Genomic DNA, 18,326 nt, shown 5'->3' with positions numbered 1-18,326 from the left:
ATGTGGTTGATATGCTCCCGAAGCTGTGTCTCACATAGGTTCAAGGAGTCGATGGCACGGATGTCTTGATCCGGGTTGTGGATGCTTTGCTACCATGAGTGCCACCAACTGGAATGGTGACCCTTCTCCCAATGCGAGTGCGTGACACTTGTCGATCTATCTCCTCCAACTCCAAGTAGAGGTCCCTAAAATTTTGGTTTTGCTCTGGATCACGCTCTCTGGTAACACTTTTAAGCTTATTTGTCGATAGCTTGCACTCTTCCTGTGGACTGTGGTTAGAACTTCCTAGTATGGAGAGCAAATATGAGTTTACAATATAGGAAGTTGAAAAGTCTACCCATCTCATGCATATTGCGTAACATACGTAAGAGCGACAATAAGTAAGCTGCTCCAATTGTTTTGTGCTAAGCGTGTTGTGTATCTTTGTGTGAATGAGAGAGTAGGAGACCGATTCCACTCACGCGCACCAAAGGAGCAATCGTAATGTACATCAAGATTTAAACATTTATGTTAAGTAATCGATTTCAAGATTAAAGAGCCTAGAGGTATGAATTTAAATATTGGAGTATAGTGTAACGTATTTTAGCTTTAGATTTCGAATTACCTATGCAAGAACCCCTCATAGCTACTTTTTGTAGATGGGACAATTGGTACCCAAAAGACTCTTCGCCAAAAAAGAGATTTGACCAAGGAGTCTCTCTTTCAGCACAGGGTGAAAGCAAATGCGGTTCTCCTTTGGTCATCGTAGTTAATAAGTTCTTGAAGAAATGCGCCAGGCTTGTCCTCATGCAATGCTTTAGGAAGATATGCATCTCTATCAAAGGCTACAACTCCTAGTCCATAAAGACAGAGAGGGCCTTGAAAGCGGGATGCATGAGGGCAGTAAAACCATGGATGGGTCATTTCATCCACTTTCATCTCTTGTTGACATGAAAGAGGATATCATCCCGCTTTGGTGTGGTATCCAAGATATCACTAATATCCAAAGCATAATGATAAGTTAGAGTCTAGACTAAAGAGATTATTAATTAACATTCAAAATTGAAAAAACAAGATTCAATATTAGAATTGTAGGTTTATTAGTTACCATGATGGACTAATATCCGTATCTAGATCGGTGGAGGCGCTAATCTTTACAATGGCTTCTTTCATGAAGTGATGGAGAAGCCCCAATATAGCCCCCTCCATGTCCGACATGCGTAATACCTTATACAAGGGTAAAATGGCAATGACAATGGCCTTCACCACTTGCTAAAAAGACTCTCAATCAAAGCCATTGAATTTCTTCAGCATCTTGTTGAGTTGCATTCGACTCTTCTTCAAGCCATTCTTTATATCCATCGGACACGATTGTCTTTTGGAGCTTGTTTTGAACATCATAGAGCCACTCAAGAAGTAGCCACATAGCAGCAAATCATGTCTTTGATGGCTTCTTAAGCTTGATGGAGAGGGAGGGGGAGAGGGAGATGGAGATGGAGATGGAGAGGGAGAGGGAGAGGGAGAGGGAGATGGAGAGGTGGGAGGGGTGAGGGGTATATATGCAGGTTTGGAGGAGATCTGGCCCCACCAAACGGTCAAAAACGGGCAAAAAACAAGCAAAAAATAAACCCTAATCGATCAAAACCCTAAAAAACAGGCAATCGTACGGGACTGTACGGAAAAAAACGGAACATAGGCAACCCTGCACACAGTTCAATATTTAAATTGATAATTCTTGGTGCAAGCTCCATGGTCTTAACCTTTAAACACATTTGTCTAGACATGGATCATACCTCTTGATGCTTGAAGTTAATACGTGCCAAGTTAATGTCCATGCAAGTAAATGAAATACTATTTTAGGGTCCTAGACAACCTAACAAATGTAACATGAAATGCTACTTTGGGTACCAAGCACTAATTTGGTCTTTGCTATTTTCACCACTACCTATAAGGAAACATTTCCATCTCCTACAAGAAAGGGGCCCATGCTCTCACCTTTGGTCATTCAACAAGAGGTAGCTTCAACCCCTTGCAAAGGATGTAGTTTCAACTTGTTGCAAAGATCAAGTTTCCTTGTCTGTCAGAGACCACATTCCCACTCCGTATCCTTGGTTTGACTTCTAGGAACTTTAATCTTAGCACTCTTCTTTGCACTCCCACCAACTTATTTCACATGAGAAGCCATTTGAGTAAATGCATCATTTTTAAAACCGAATTTCTAACAACAAAGCTTGACATTTCCAACCGGGCTTAAAATGAAAGTTCTTATCCTTTTTTTACAAATTTTCACCTTGTATCTCAAAAGATAAACTAAATTGGCACTATTCCATTGTTAAGCTACCATTCACACCTTCCCTTCACGTTTGGATGCTATCAAGTGGTAAGGTGCATAGGTTGAAACCATACACATTCTATTGCCAAGTGGATGCAGGCAACAAATTCCTTTTTTTTTCATTTTGCTAGAAGGTGAAAATGAAATCGGATCCTAGAACTAATTCTTAATTGTCAATATTGAATCCTAGTACTAACTCTTGATCAAGCCTTTTATGTATGGAACCCGCATAAATCCTTAGATGGGGTCAGATAGCATACCCATTAAGCCTTAGTTATCCTAATAGTTTTAAGACTTTTTAAAATATATATATTTTTCTCACAAACCTTATTAAGCATGGATCATGCTTTGAAAAATATATATTACAATTGAGAAGAGCTACAATTACAACTTTTTGCGACTGTACCACTAAGAAGAGCCCCAAATTTTATTTTATTTTTTCCAAGGAACCCAAAAAGTTTTGGCACTAAAATATCCATTAATTTTTTTGACTATGAAAGTCAACATTTTTTTCTCTCTTCATGGTCAACTACTATAAGAAGTGGTAGGGCCCATGTTACACTTATGGCTTCATAACCATACCTTACCCCCAAGTACGTGTTATACTTATAACATGTGGAATTTATATGAAAATTTTGACCATGGGTCAAGGTCACGATAATGCAAATCAAGCTAGGCATCTTTAATTGATTGAATTATTGGTATGATAGGACCATATGCAACTTGTATGGGCATCTATATGTGCGACAACTATAAAGTGCCATGATTGCTACTTTGCTGAGGATTTAGGAAGCCGTAATAGTAGACTAAGGTGCATATTGGGTATATCCCATAATTCTTTGAGATGGTCTAAACAAATGTGGAGGATGAGAAGAGTGACATATAAGCTTTAATTCATCATATTGCATAAGGCATGATCCATGTTAAGATATCCAACGGCCATATCCTAGGGAAAGGTAGGTAAAGACCATAGCCCTAGTAGGGCAAGTATTTCACAAAGGCTACTAAGCCAAACCCTAGCCAAAGGCCAAAAATATTAACGCTGCATCAAGCAGGTGCCAAGTCTTTGGAAGACACCAATAGCCTAGCTTACCAATGGACACGCTTACGAGAAATGGAAATCATTGATAACTCACATAATTACATGTGAATGAAAAAGTTGAACTTATAGGAACACTCCAAGATTGTGGGTTGAAGGGAAAAGCAGACTCTTGCGACTTTTGTTGACACGCCATTCACTATTCCCAAGGGTTTTGCTCGTGCATCAACAAGATGTATGTTAAAATTAGCCTTTTGTATTGGTGGGAGCTCCCATTCATTGTAGAGCTCCTTGGATAGGACATTGACACCTGCTCCACCTATTCACATATGGATGGATAATCAAGGAAAAGTTGAAATTAAAGGAAAAACATTAATACAAAATAAATTTCAACTATAAAAGAAGGCACTCCAACATGACTACCTATAGTGCTTCATAGGCTTTCTAAAGCTTGAGCCAATGTGTAGGATTACCAAGTATTAAAAAGGAAACCAATCCCCTTTGGAGGTTGAACATATTAAAGATAACTCTAAAATTTTCCCCTGACACAAGAAGTCATCCTATAAACACACAAAAAGATCACAAATACGATGCACACATAACAAAAATAGAACTCACACAACTTGAACTCATACAATGCAGATAACCACGTATAAAGAAAGGTCAAGAGGAACACACATAATTGAAAAATGACAAATAAACAAACACAAAACCAACATGTAGCATCAATAGAGAAAAAACAACAATAACCTACACAAACACAATGCACACAAAACACCCACCCCCCACAACACCCAGTGAACAACAACAAGAACAACAAAGCAACTAACACGCAATCTTTGGGCAAATGAAACCACACGAAACACCAAAATGAAAGCATACACCCTTACCCCACAACCACAAAACACCATGCTTTTGATAAAGCAAACTCACATACACACCACGAAACACGCCAATGCAAGAATAAAGCCAACAAATAGGACAAACAACATGAAACAAATGCACACGCTAAGAATGACACCAACCCAACAACCACAACGTGCAAAAGCACTGCACACAACACAAAACAAACACACACCACATAGGCAAACAAACAAACCTAGAGTGGAAACATAGACCAAAAGCAAACAACACACATCGACAATACCCACCAAACAACAAAACAAGACATGGAAACATAACACATAGCAAAAAAAAAAGACTGAGCAAGAACCTAGTACTCAACGTGACACCACAACAAAGAAGGCATTGCGCACATAGAGTGCAACCAAAACACATAAGCAAGGAAACTAAGAAGCCTCGAAATCAAGAAGGCCACGATTGTGCAAATCCTGCTTGGATAATCATCTATCTCGTTTCAGAAAGAAGAAAATTGCTCTTTGACATGGGCATTTCACACTATGTGGAGGAGAATATGTAGGGAAAAACATGTTATGTCTCAGTGCATTGTCCATAAACAATGAATTTTCCATCACCCAAGCCTCTAGATTATACATCCTAGAGATGTGTTCAAAGCCCAGAACAGATTGTTCTGTGATATTGATATGCAAATGACAATGCCCTTCTAGGAAGTTGGATTGTGCACTAAAGGACTTGGTGTTAGCTTATGGACTGACCATACTCGTGTTTCACTAAACAAGAAAGATATTTCTCATCAACTCATTGGAAGAAAAGAATACATTTAGCATCTGTTCCATTTCTTGATGACACACAGGCGTTGTGACAGCCCACCGCCAATTGCATGATCTAAACATCAATTATTCATGTCCTTTTCTCATCACATATTGATGTGATTTTTGGCTTAGAGGATGTGCTTCATGTGGTCTATTTAATCTTTAAGCTTTCCCTTTAAAATAGATAAAATGTGATTTAGAGCAAACCGGGATGTGTTTTAAAACAAACAGTATGTACTTTACAGTAGAAACATGTGCTGCATGTGCTTTGTAATCAACAAGCATATTGGAGGTAGTGTTGTAGTATCCCTTAAACCAAAGAAGCTGTGCTATTTGTGATTTGTGTCTCATGAAATAGTTAGGTGCTGTTAAGCACAAAGGATATGATGGCATTGCTTTATGCTTCAATGCACATATTGCAGCACATCTCATGTGCATTAAAAAAAATTGTGCTATTTGTGCTTTGTGTGTCTCATGTTGTACTAGGTACTTTCAAGCACAAAGGATGCTATTTGTGCTTTGTGTGTCTCATGTTGTACTAGGTATTTTCAAGCACAAAGGATGTGACGCAGTGCTTTGTGCTTCAAAGCACATAATATAGTAGATCTTGTGTGTTGTAAATCATAAAGGTGTGTTGAATTGTGCTATTTTTGCTATGTGTGTCTCATGTTGTAGGTAGGTACTTTTAAGCACAAAGGATGTGATGCAGTGCTTTGAAAGCACATAATACAACACCTCCTGTGTGCTATAAAGCATAGAGATATGTTGCTATGCTTTTTAATGACCCATGTCATGTTAGAATCAACATTTTGATGTCCTTCAAAGCACAAAACTTGTGCTATTTGTGCTTTGTGTGTCTCCTCAAAAGACGTGATGCACTGTTTCATGCTTCAAAACACATAGTGCAACACATGCTTGGTAATGACCGAAATCATATTTGAAGCAGCATTCTAATGTCCTTTAGAGCACAAAAACATTGCTATTTGTGCTTTGTGTGTCTCATGATGTAGCTAGGTGCTTTTAAGCATAAAGGATGTAATGCACTACTTTGTGCTTCAAAGCACATAAACCTATAATGGCCCATATTATATTTGAATTAGTGTTGTAATGTCCTTCAAAACATGATAACTGTGCTATTTGTGCTTTGTGTGTGTCTCATGATGTAGCAAGGTGCTTTTAAGTGTAAAGGATGTGATGTACTTCATTCTTCAATGCACATCATGCAACACATTCCATGTGCTTTAAAACACAAAGATATGTTGAATGTTCTTTGTAATAAAGTGTGATCCCCACCTCTCTCAATATCATCTACATACTTGAGGCTTTCTGTCCTCCTTCTCATCATGATGTTGGTCTTCCCCCTCAATATCATGGAGAAGCTCTTCATGTGTCCCACTAAGTCTCTCGGCTCCAACATCTTGGCCAATTGAAGTCCTCTTGCCTCCACTCTTATTAGAAAATGTAGTATTTCCTCTTCCTATTCCTCTAGAGGAAGAGTCTCTTTTGGTGCGCTACATCATGTATATACTCATGTTTGGCATGGTAATCCTCTCTCTCTCTCTCTCTCTCTCTCTCTCTCTCTCTCTCTCTCATAATGTTGGGAGGATCAAATTGTTTTATAAAATTATATTGATCATTTGGTTGGATAGAGTTTTATAAATACATCATTTGTCCTTTGGGAGGATCAAATTGTTTTATAAAATTATATTGATCATTTGGCTGGATAGAGTTTTATAAATACATCATTTGTCCTTTTTATAGTTCATCAATTTGAGTTATAGTTTGAGAGTTATGACCATGATCACGTCTCCATGAAAACTTTTCCTAGTGAAAGGGTCCTAGAAAGATGCCAAATTTTATTTTTGAGTACATAATCAGATGCAACACAAAACTACATCACATTTTGTTTTTACAACTCATCAATCCAAGCTATGGTTAGAGCATTAGGAGCACTTTTGTTAACCATCATCATGATAACTTTCCATGGTTTTTGAAAGGTAACCTCCATTTATCATACCTCCCATTAATGAAGGGGAGATGATGAGGTGAAGGTCAAGAGGGGGGGTGAAGTGGAAAGAGAAGCGACACAAGTTGCAAAGAAGAAGGGCTAGTAATATGTAGAGAGTTGATCTTAAATTAAGGTCTTAAAAATACCCATAGGACACTTTTGTTGGCCAAAGGGTCTCCTGGACTTTTTCTTTGTTGTATTCAGCCTCACGAAATTAAATCAAGTTTGGTGTGAAAAAATACCATAGGACCATTTGGTCTCGGCAAAAGGTCCTTTGTCCTCTTTTTGTTGCAATATGCCCCAAATTATTAAAAAGGAATTGCTCATAGGACCCTTCCACTAGTAAAGATTCACTTGGACCATTTTAAGAACTAAGTTTGTTGACTTATTTTTTATTTGAATGCAATAAAAAAATGCTCATATGACCCTTTCATCCAATCTCATGGGCTTTTTAAAGACCGAAATTCATTTATTTATTTTCAATTTGAATGCATCCAAAAAAAGCTCAAATGACCCTTTTGCTATAGCAAAAGGGTCCTATGACTTATTTTTTACTAACTTAGAGCCTTAAAAACTTATGAAATTTTGGTTTATTCACTCTTTGGGCAACAAAAAATTTGGAAAGGATTCAAGGAGATATTTTTTCTTAGCCAAGATGTAGTCAAAAGTAGTATTTTGCATCCTTCTAGCACCCTTTTGCTAGTGAAAGGGTCCATGGATATGTGATGAGCCTCAAACCGTAGCTCAGATTTGGTAAGATATAAAAAGAAAAAGTGATGTAATTTTTGTGATCCATCTAACAATGCAATCAAATATAATATTTCTTCAAGACCGCTAGTGAAAGGGTCCATGGAGACATGATGGTGGTCAAAAAATGATCATAACGTTGAAACCATAGCTTGGAATGATATGTAAATCTAACCATGCAGTTAAAAATAATATTTTTCATCCTTCTAAGACCCTTTGCCAAAGAAAGGATCCATGGAGATGTGATGATGGTGAAAAAATGGTCATAACTCTCAAACTGTAGCTCGGATTGACGAGCTGTAAAAAGAAAACAGGATGAAATTTTTGTGCTCTATCTAACCATACAATCAAAAGTAAGTTTTTGCATCCTTCTAGGACCCTTTCTCTGGCGAAAGGGTCCAAACAAAAAATGGGTCATAACTCTCAAATCGTAGCTCAGATGGCTGAGTTGTAAAAAGAAAAAGTGATGTAAATTTTGTGCTCCATCTAACCATGCAGTTAAAAATAATATCTTTCATCATTCGAAGACCCTTTCTCTAGAAAAAGAGTCCATGGAGATGTGATGGTGACAAAATGGTCACAACTCTCAAATTGTAGTTCGGATTGACGACCTATAAAAAGAAAAAAAATTAAATATTTGTACTCTATCTAACCATGCAATCAAAAGTAAGTGTTTGCATACTTCTAGGACCCTTTCTCTCGCGAAAGGATCCCTAGAGATGTGATGAACGTAAAAAATGGGTCATAACTCTCAAATCGTAGCTCGGATGGCTGAGCTGTAAAAAGAAAAAGTGATGTAATTTTTGTTCTCCATCTAACCATGCAGTTTAAAATAATATTTTTCATCCTTCTAAGACCATTTCGCCAGAGAAATGTCCATGGAGATGTGATGATCGTGACAAAATGGTAACTCTCAAACTGTAGCTCGGATTAACGAGATGTAAAAAGAAAAAAAGATGGAATTTTTGTGCTCTATCTAAAAATGTAATCAAAAGTAGGTTTTTACATCCTTCTAAGACCCTTCTCTAGCAAAAGAGTCTATAGATATGTGATGAACATAAAAAATGGGTCATAACTCTCAAATCGTAGCTTGGATTGATGAGCTATAAAAAGAAAAAGTGATGTAATTTTTGTGCTCCGTCTAACCCTACAGTTAAAAATAATATTTTTTATCCTTTTAATACCCTTTTGCCAGAGAAAGGGTCCATGGAGATGTGATGATGGTGAAAAAATGGTCATAACTCTCAAACTGTAGCTCGGATTGACGAGCTGTAAAAAGAAAAAAAGAAGGAATTTTTTCACTCTATCTAACGATGAAATCAAAAGTAAGTTTTTGAATAAATAAAAAATATGTTATTTTTTGTTTGATCTAGCCATGAAATCAAAATTAAGTCTTTGCACCCTTCTAGTATCCCTTCGCCAATGAAAGGGCCAGTGGAATGTGATGAGAATTAAAAATGGTCATAACTCTCACACCGTAGCTTGGATTGATGAGATGTAAAAAGATATAATTATAAAAACCTATCCAACCAAATGGTGAACATATTTTATAGGAAAAAAATTACCTCCCAACACAAAAAAAGATCTAGAGAGGGTTACATTCCAAATATGAGTATATGCATGGTGCACTAAGTATATACATGGTGTGCTAAGTATATACACAATGAAAAAGATAGATAGTATATACATGGTGCATTCCACCCTTTTGTTAGCGTGAAAGGGGTCATAGTGGCATCCATCTGAGAGCAGACATTTTATACAACCATTGGATTCCAAGAGACTCATATGCATTACAATTATTTCTCTTGATGCTATGCTACCAAGGATTTCATGGTGAAACATATCCTACCATTAGTACATTCTACTAGGCTCATAAAGTGCCCTTTACACTATAAGATTAATAAAGTGTTCAACATCCCTTTCACTGGAAAAAGGGGTGACAAAGGGTTCATCCACCCAACCAATACAAATCATGATGATAAAGCCAAACAAGAGGGGTTTCAAGGGTTAATAAACCCCTTTGCTAGCAAAATGGGTGCTAAGGGTTGCATGTCTCCAAGATTTATGAAACCATGGAAAATTAGCATGATGTTGTTATCCCTTGTGACCTAAGAGTATTAATCTAAAGTCCTCTCTCTCTCTCTCTCTCTCTCTCTCTCTCTCTCTCTCTCTCTCTCTCTCTCTCTCGTCAGTGCAAGCATGGAAGCATGATGGAGGTAGACAAGAGGTAGAGACAATGGCACAAGTATGAAGGCAATGAGCAACTGATTCATTCATAGAATGGAGTACATATAGGCAACTACCCATGAGTAGGTGGAATCTAGATCCACAATCATCTCAATCAAGAAGACCACCAATGTCTCCTAGAATCTCTCAATCACACACCACACTCCTATATTCGCTCAATCACACCTATACTAACTTTAGGAAAGAGCAATGGAGCAGTGCAAACAAGAACGAAGAAACTTAGGGGGTGGGAACGCGAGCTGCAAAGCATGGTTCTAGCAATTCATGGGACTATCTTTTGTATCTTATTGTTGGTAATCATGAAACAAATTCAAATAGACATTTTTCATTGCCCAGTTGCTTGGTTTATTAGACTTTGGCTGATCTCAAATGCTCGTGATCCTCAATATGGACATTCACCAAACATCAACCCCTATTTACAAGGCTTTGATATAAGGCCCTATTCAAACAAGATGGTTATAAGGGTTTGGATCAAACACTGATTGAGCCATATTAGGCTATTCACATATTGACATTAACTTTTAGTGATAGTTATGTTCTTACTCTCTATGTATACACTTGTCTCATGTGGCTATAAGTCTTGTTTACCTCTCTTAAATTTCACGTCATAAGGTGATGGTGGATAATAAAATGAAAAAACTATTGTTTGAAAATAATGCCCTTGGTATGAGCATCAATTGAAAAAGTTGGTGCAAAACTACAAAAGTTGAAAGCAATTAATCATTCATTACTTCCCTTGTTAAGTTGTAGAAAGTTTTGACACTCCTAATTTATGTTTATAATTGGATAATTTTTCATGGCTAAGAGGCTTTGTGAATATATACACATGTGAGACAGTCATGGGTGAAAATGATGGTGCACTTCTATGTTTTAGTGTGGGTTCTAACAACATAAATATTGTGTCAAGTAAATGAAACTGCCAATGAGTTCGTATTATTCCTTCATAATACCCTTGTAATCATCTTGTTTGATTGGGGCATTGCACATTTTTGAATATTTGGTGGCTGCCAACAGCTCCATCCTTCCCTAAGAAGATCTCAAAGGGCAAGCAATTTTCCACAATCGTAATACTTGTTCCACCAAGTTTGGATTAGTCTCCAATCAAATTGTTTTGAGATCAAGATTAAATGATACAAAGGGTTAGCTCCATGCCCTACGAATGATGGTTTTTAAATAATTATATCCATTCTTAAACCTCCTCCCACTCCTTCTTATTTTGGGGTTCCCCTCCCCCTTTTCCCTACCCACCAAACCCCCCCCACCCCCCTCCCCCTCCTCCCCCCCAATCTAGGTCTCTAAAGGACTAACCACTTGCGAGTCATGTCGTAACTATGGTGTAGTTACTTAACATTGGTATCCTCTTTCTCTTTGGGGGGTAAGGCCCCAACCAGCTTAGCCTATTACTTTTTAACATACTTAATTTCCCCTTTCACACATGATATGATTTCACGGGGGCATATGGTAGGCAATGAAATAGACTATGATGATGCCGAAATGAAATTCATAAGATAAATTATCCTAGTCACAAAAAGAAATATGTTAGTCTAGTGAGAGAATATTTTCTTAAATTTGTTAAGAATGATGGCTGCATCCACATATATGCCCAAGTGGATTCCAAGATAATCACGAATTGAAATTACTCTTGACAATAGTGTGATAACTTGCTTCTTATCTTGGTTGTCCAAGCAGTAGCCCGTATGATTTCCATGCAAAGCAAACTAGAGATAAAATTATATTTAGGCATAATGAACGTGTCATTGGCATATTAACATTTTTTTTAAAAAAAATTAGAGTTGGGGAGTTGTTAAACTTTTATTTCTTTTGATTAGAATGTGAGAATGCTCATATTTAATATAGAGTATTGATTGAGAGATCTAGGGAAAGGTAGGGGTCGAAGGACAAGTTTCCTAGCATTTTGGTATTTTGGACAAATTCTAAGACTTTTCATTAATGGAAAAGTTTCAAAGTGGCAACAGCAATTGATCACATCATGGAAGAAGCCTATCCAGTAAGGAAGTCCCACTCCAACTATCATAGACCTTCATGAAGTTCAACTTGACGAAGGCCACTTATTGTCTAGTTTCTTTTCCAATCCTAGGGCCAAGTCAAAAGGATATTATTAATAATGTATAGTATAAAAATTTCACCCTTACACATAAGTTCGCTTGAACTCGATTTCACCTTGAAATTTGAAAATGGTCAAAATGAGCATTTGACTCTCCCAAGTGGTCAAACACCACCACAATTGCATAAGAGATGCCATTGAAGTGCACATATACACTTCAACAAAAGACAAAAGGAAACTTTTGAACCTTTTTGAGATCGATTCATTCAAGTAAAATCATAACTAAAGGCATGCATATGCTTATGGGTGCAATGCAATGCTAATATGCATGATTGCAGTCAAAATAAAATCAAATTAATTTTTTTATGACTTGGACTTCTTGACGTTAAACTTTCGGTACTAGAGGGTGGAACTCAAGCTACTTGAAGAGGAGAAATTTCTAAATTGTTTCTTTCCTTTAGACTTCAGAGCTACTTGAAGGCTTGAGCACACAACAAGCCAATGGAAGGCAAAAACATCAATAGCTAATTGTCCTTCTCATACGCAAACACTATACTAATAAGAGTCTATCACAAGCCTAACATAAATCCAATTTACAACTTGACTGATGCCCATTTTAACTCAATTCATATGGATTTGAGCTCAAGTTATTTCCCCCTTGAAAATCTTGATTTTCCTTGATTTTTCTTCACTCGATTGTTTTTTGGATGGGTAGATGACCTATGTATGTGCAAGAGTGCCTTGTAAGCGTGTTAGATGCTTAAGAATAGGTAAAATAGGTCTTGTAAGCATGTGGGATGCATGAGAATAGGTGAATAGGATATGGATCACTATTGGCGATTGATTTGAGTGCATCTCTGATTTCAAAATAAAGGATTCGAGAAAGTGTGAGATTCATGGATTTGAAGGGTTTTTGCGGTATAAGGGTAGGTGAGCTAGTGCATAAAATGGGACCTTAGTCCACAAACCCAAAGGAATCTTCAACTATATCACATTCTAGCAACTCAAGTTTAAGTGGTACATCATCAAATTGCTTAAACTAACCTCTGAATACTTTTATTGAAAAACCCCAGGTAGTTTAGTCACTTTGTGAGCATTTCCTCACAAGCAAAGCAACCACTATCAAGTGAGTGGAATATTTCTTAGACAAATTGTATTGCAAATGCCAAAAAATTTACAAAATGGTTGGAATACCTATATCTATATAATTCGTGCTTCATGGAAAAAAGTTTCGAAGGATCTCCTCTTCTTGCATGTTCTAGAGGACATAGTAAGATAAGAGAAAGCTCAAAAGCCCATGCAAAAGAGAAGAGCACAAATTTCAACCATTTTGCAAAAGAGAAAATAGGGCCGTAAATTCATGTCAACCTCCCAAGGGTAATATGGAAAATAAATAGTCCTATGACTGGATCCATGATTCAAGGCTCAAATAAAACATCATGACTCAAAATGTAAAGTTAACTCTTTATTCGACTAGAGTTTGTAATGTTACCCAAGAAGGAAAACTAAATAGGGTGCCATGAAAAATCCAAAGATCTCTTGAATGTGTTTATATAAGTTCTTATAACACTCAAATCATATAACCCGTGCTTTTAGAGTTTTCATTTCCCAAATCCAGAACTATAACCTCATTCTGGAAGCCATTTGGCTATTGTCCAAGAAATGAAGACGGCATCCAGAACCCGTAAGGTCACTCAAGGTATACACTTGGCCAAAACAAGACTTATGCCCTTCTAGACCTCTAGTTTTCAGATGGTTTCAGTCCTCGATATAATATTAACCTTCACTTGTAAATATTAAGAAATTTTCATATGGAATCGTGAAAAGAATACTATGAAAAAGGGCATAAATGATGTGTTCATAGCCCATTCAAGGGCAAAAAGGGGGTCTAAACCCCTCCTACCAAGTTAAAAGGGTAGTAATCATATACAGATGAAGAATATTTGACCCCATCCTATTCTCCAAGAGCACATAGAGTGCATTTTGGAGAAAAATCGACCATATAGTTGATTCAAGGAAGATCCTTTTTGCTCATGTACAAATATCAAAAGTAGACAATGGATTGCTTTTATGCCTCCACATCCATGTGCCATCATAGGCTTCAATGACTAACGTAATTAAATGGGATGCTCCCATTTATACTTATTGGAGGATAGTCTACCTCCTATTCTTGAGATGCATCAGGATAGATTTGGACTCAAAAGGGCCCTTTGGATTAGAGATATAAGCATGGGTCTAATCCTTTTAGTAATCAATGAGGGGGCGTAGGCATTGAAATTTTGTAGGAAACTAGAACCCTCCTCATTGATGAAAAAAAAGCCACATTAACATTTTGCCCCTTGTTACAACATTCACAAAGGTCGCTGAATTTTGAATACTTAAAAAGAAACCATGGCCCTTGAATCATCTAATTGCCACAATGGAGAGGCACTACAATCATCCAATCCTTTCATCCTAAAGAGGGTGCACTAGCTTCGAATGACTGGACTAGCATTCATCACTACCTCTAGGGACACATGGGCAAGATGTGATGTGCCCACCACTCTAATAGCCCATTTTTCATAGTTATTGAATGGCTTTCTAGTCCTACACTTGGAATTCGATGATAATTGTTAGTATAAGACTGCTTTTGGGATGAGGATGAAATCTAAAGGTAGGAAGAGATCAAAGTGCTTTGTGTTAGAGTAGATAAGTGGAAGGAAAGAGGGGAGAGGTAGAGAGGAGGGGGAAAGAAGGAGAGAGAGAGAGAGAGAGAGAGAGAGAGAGAGAGAGAGAGATTAATATCCACGGGAGGCCTCGCGGGCCTATGGGACAAAGTACGGAATCAAGTAGCTCATACAGACCACTATGGACCGAGGCAACGGGCTCATTAAGACCCTTGGTGAGTACTAGAATGCTATGCTAGTATAAAATAACAAAAAAAAAGCAATGAGTAGCATGATGATATCAAGTGCTCAAAGCTAGAGTCCCAAGTGTATGGACCGGCTGTACATATCCAGGCTCCATCATGACTATGATGAGATGCAAAGATCTCACGTATCTGCATCTGTCAGGATGTCTCCTGTGGTGGCGGTGGTGGAGGACATGGTCTCCTCGATCTCTTGATACGATGAGCTATGTCAAGGGTGATGCCTCGCCTCAATCGATATCCCCGAAGGAGACCTGAAATAGATCGGACCTCGATCGTGTGTGCTCTGGTCGCCTGTCGCGCCATGTATGATCTTTGTGCCCCTCGTCTAGCCGTGCTGTGTCGGCTCCCTCCACTAATCCATATATCTCTCATGTCGGCTAGCTCCTCCTCCTCTATCCCAAGGTGTCTTGGGACTGAGTCAAATGCATAGAAACCTGTGACCTGTCTGCGCTCGGTCTACCTCGATACCTTGTGGTGCGACGGTCCCATCCTCTATGATATGTCGTAGTAGTATCTCCCTGTGTCTTCGCATCTCCATCGAGTAGAGCCCAATACAGACCTGGTCTTGGAAGTGGACCTGGTCGTGAGAGTGCACCAAAGCCATATCCCTCCTGAAAAAGGCAGTGGTAGTGCCCTCGGATGTGCTGGGCAGACACAGAAAGTGCTCTGTCTCGACCACCCCTATCGTGCACAATCTGCAAGTCCGCTGCTCTCTGGATATGCGTGCAGCTCTCCTTGTCTCAATCCTCAACTGATGGGACAAGACCCGCATCTATCCGATGGCAATCCTCAGTACGTGAGACGACTCTATCCTCAAGATACTAAGGTTTGATGATGAGCCCATCTTCCAATACTCTCAAAAAGTGATCATAGTAGAACCGGGTCTTAGTAGGGAACTCCTGGTCCACCCCCAAGTGCGAGATGTGTGGAACTGGAGGAGATCTAACCGTATGATGCAATTAATCTCATCTCATGGGATCGACGCGTGACTAGCAAACCATGCAATGACGTGTGCAAACCATGTTGTACCTAGCCTACTCTCAAATGATCGTATGGAGGACTCTAGCGCCAACCTCGGAAGTCTCTTGCGAGGGAGGTCCCAAACTCTATGGAGGAAAGTCATTGTTTGAAAAATGGCATCAACTTGGAGAGGAGTCATGGCAAAATCTGCCGATATAGGGGGGGCCGAGGGTTCACTCCGAATCATCATGGGGCACATAATTAACTGTAGTCACTTGAATCTCTTCCATTCTGCTGCTGAAATATCACCCCCCAAAAACGTGCAACATACATGGCGATCGACCTCACACTTCGTTGGTAGATCCTAGAAGTGTGCGTAGAAGCACTGTTGCTCTAATCGAGCCAAGGCACCATGCCCTCGTGTGAGTCGTGCTCTGGCTGCTTGGGTCATCAAGAAAACTGGCCCTGTGAAAATTGCACCCAAGTATGTGTAGGACTACACAATCTCCACTTGCCGACTTTCAAAACACCTCTAGGACATCTAAGATGTCTCTGTAGTCCCTCTACTGAAGATGATAAGAAGACTATGTCATCCACATATAATAGGATCTGTATCATCAAGTCTACTAGTGGTGCTCCCTCGCCTCCTAGGCGGTCTATGAAAGATGTAATCTCATCAATGTAGAGCTCGAAGAGTCAGTGAGAGAGGACATCCCTGCTTTACTCCGATCATGCTCTCAACCCAATCTGATAGGCCTCCTAGAATAGGCTCACCACTCCCCAAATCAAAACCTCTAGAATCTGCATATCTTAGTCTCTTGATCATGCGGGATCACAGAACAGTGTTGAAGGCCTTTCGAAAGTCTATAAAGCAAGTGGACTTTTTGGCGTCTCACCCTCGCCTTCTCAATGATAGCCCTCAAGGTGAAGATGTGATCTAGAGCGAAGTGCCGTCTCCGAAAACCTACCTGCCCTAGAGCACGCTGCCCCTGTGCCTCTGTATGACTGCTGATTTCCCTCTCCAGTTTCGTTCCATAGATCTTGGCCAACGTGTGGCCAATCATGCGTGCGATAGTCTCCAGTATCCATGGGGTCGCCTGCCTTGTGTATCGGTACAATGGTGGTGCTACTCCATGAGGGTGGGAAGCCGTGACATATGGCGTGGTTGAACATATGTGCTAGTACCGAAGCCAAAACCACCTGTCCATGATCAAAATGCTCAACCTATAGTCCCTCATGGTCCTGTGCTCTCCCGTTGTGAAGCCGACTAAATGCAACCCGCATGTTCTATGCAATGAACAAGTGGCAAGTGGTGGGCCGTAGCATAGTGGACATATCAAGTGATGCCTGCATCGGAACATCATAAAGAGAGCATGCATAAGTGCAAAACACCTGGCTCTGTGATGGGTATAGGTGGTTTCCCCTCCGATGTAAACCCCCAACCAATGGTGGGATCCCCCCCCCTTCGAACTGAATTAATCACCTCATCCCTTCTGCGGATGAAGGCCCACTGCTTACGTGTCAATTTCAGTGAAACCTGTTGTGCCTCGGGTGATATCAAGTGACCAAGGGCTCCCTCGTGTGTGAGTAAGCTCTCCTCTCTCTGCTCTCATCTCTCACCTTTTTTTTTTTGGGACCTCTCTCTCTCTCACACACACAAAGTGCTCGATTGTAAGAGAAGGGAGAGCATGATTTCAAGGTAGGAGGATTATTGTAAGGTTAAAAGATGGGTTTCAAAGTAGTAGTAGTAGTAGGAGATTTATAACTTTCAGGGTTAGAAGACTGGTTTCAGAGCAGTAGTAGGAGATTTCTAACTTTCAGGGATCAGTTGTAGGCTTAGAGCATGTTTACACAAGGGAGCATGGATACTTGGGAAGAGAGCACAATTAGACAATATGTGAGTTCAACACAATGCCCAAATAATGTGGGTTCTCAAAATTTAAAAAGTGTGATGGGATTCTAATCCTATGCTTGTGATCCCGCATTGCATGGTGGAGCAAGTTTCATCCACCATGATGGAGGAAGCTCTAGCCACCACGGTGGAGCAATTTGCAATAGCCATGGTGAGGGTTGTTTTTTCAAAACACTGTTGGAAGTCCAAAGAGTAAGCTACAAGACCTTGTAAGAAGATCATGATAGATGTATGCCCATGAAGACGTTTTCCAGCAATTTACGCAAGCTTCAACAGATGTTGAGGGATTCAAATGAAGTAGTTGTACAGAGTGAGCAAATGATTAGAGGAGATGAAGGAGAACATCTGCAGCCTTAGGATGAGGGAGGAAGGAATCAAGAAGCAACTTCGTCATGTACAGAGCAAGACTGTGGTATTGACAGTCGCAATAGTTAAATCGGATGCCTATCCTGC

The 18,326-nt window shown here is 39.3% G+C and overlaps 1 pseudogene; it reads right to left on the bottom strand.

The window, feature by feature from the left end:
• Positions 1–702: 702 nt before the first annotated feature.
• On the bottom strand, positions 703–17,025 carry LOC147895839 (uncharacterized; annotated as a pseudogene).
• Positions 17,026–18,326: the final 1,301 nt, after the last annotated feature.

Source organism: Dipteris shenzhenensis, chromosome 12 (assembly GCF_047967505.1).
Source record: "Dipteris shenzhenensis isolate YYH24624 ecotype China chromosome 12, Dip_SZ_1.0, whole genome shotgun sequence".
In the NCBI taxonomy this organism is placed as follows: Eukaryota; Viridiplantae; Streptophyta; class Polypodiopsida; order Gleicheniales; family Dipteridaceae; genus Dipteris; species Dipteris shenzhenensis.
This window is presented reverse-complemented; position numbering and strand designations above follow the sequence as displayed.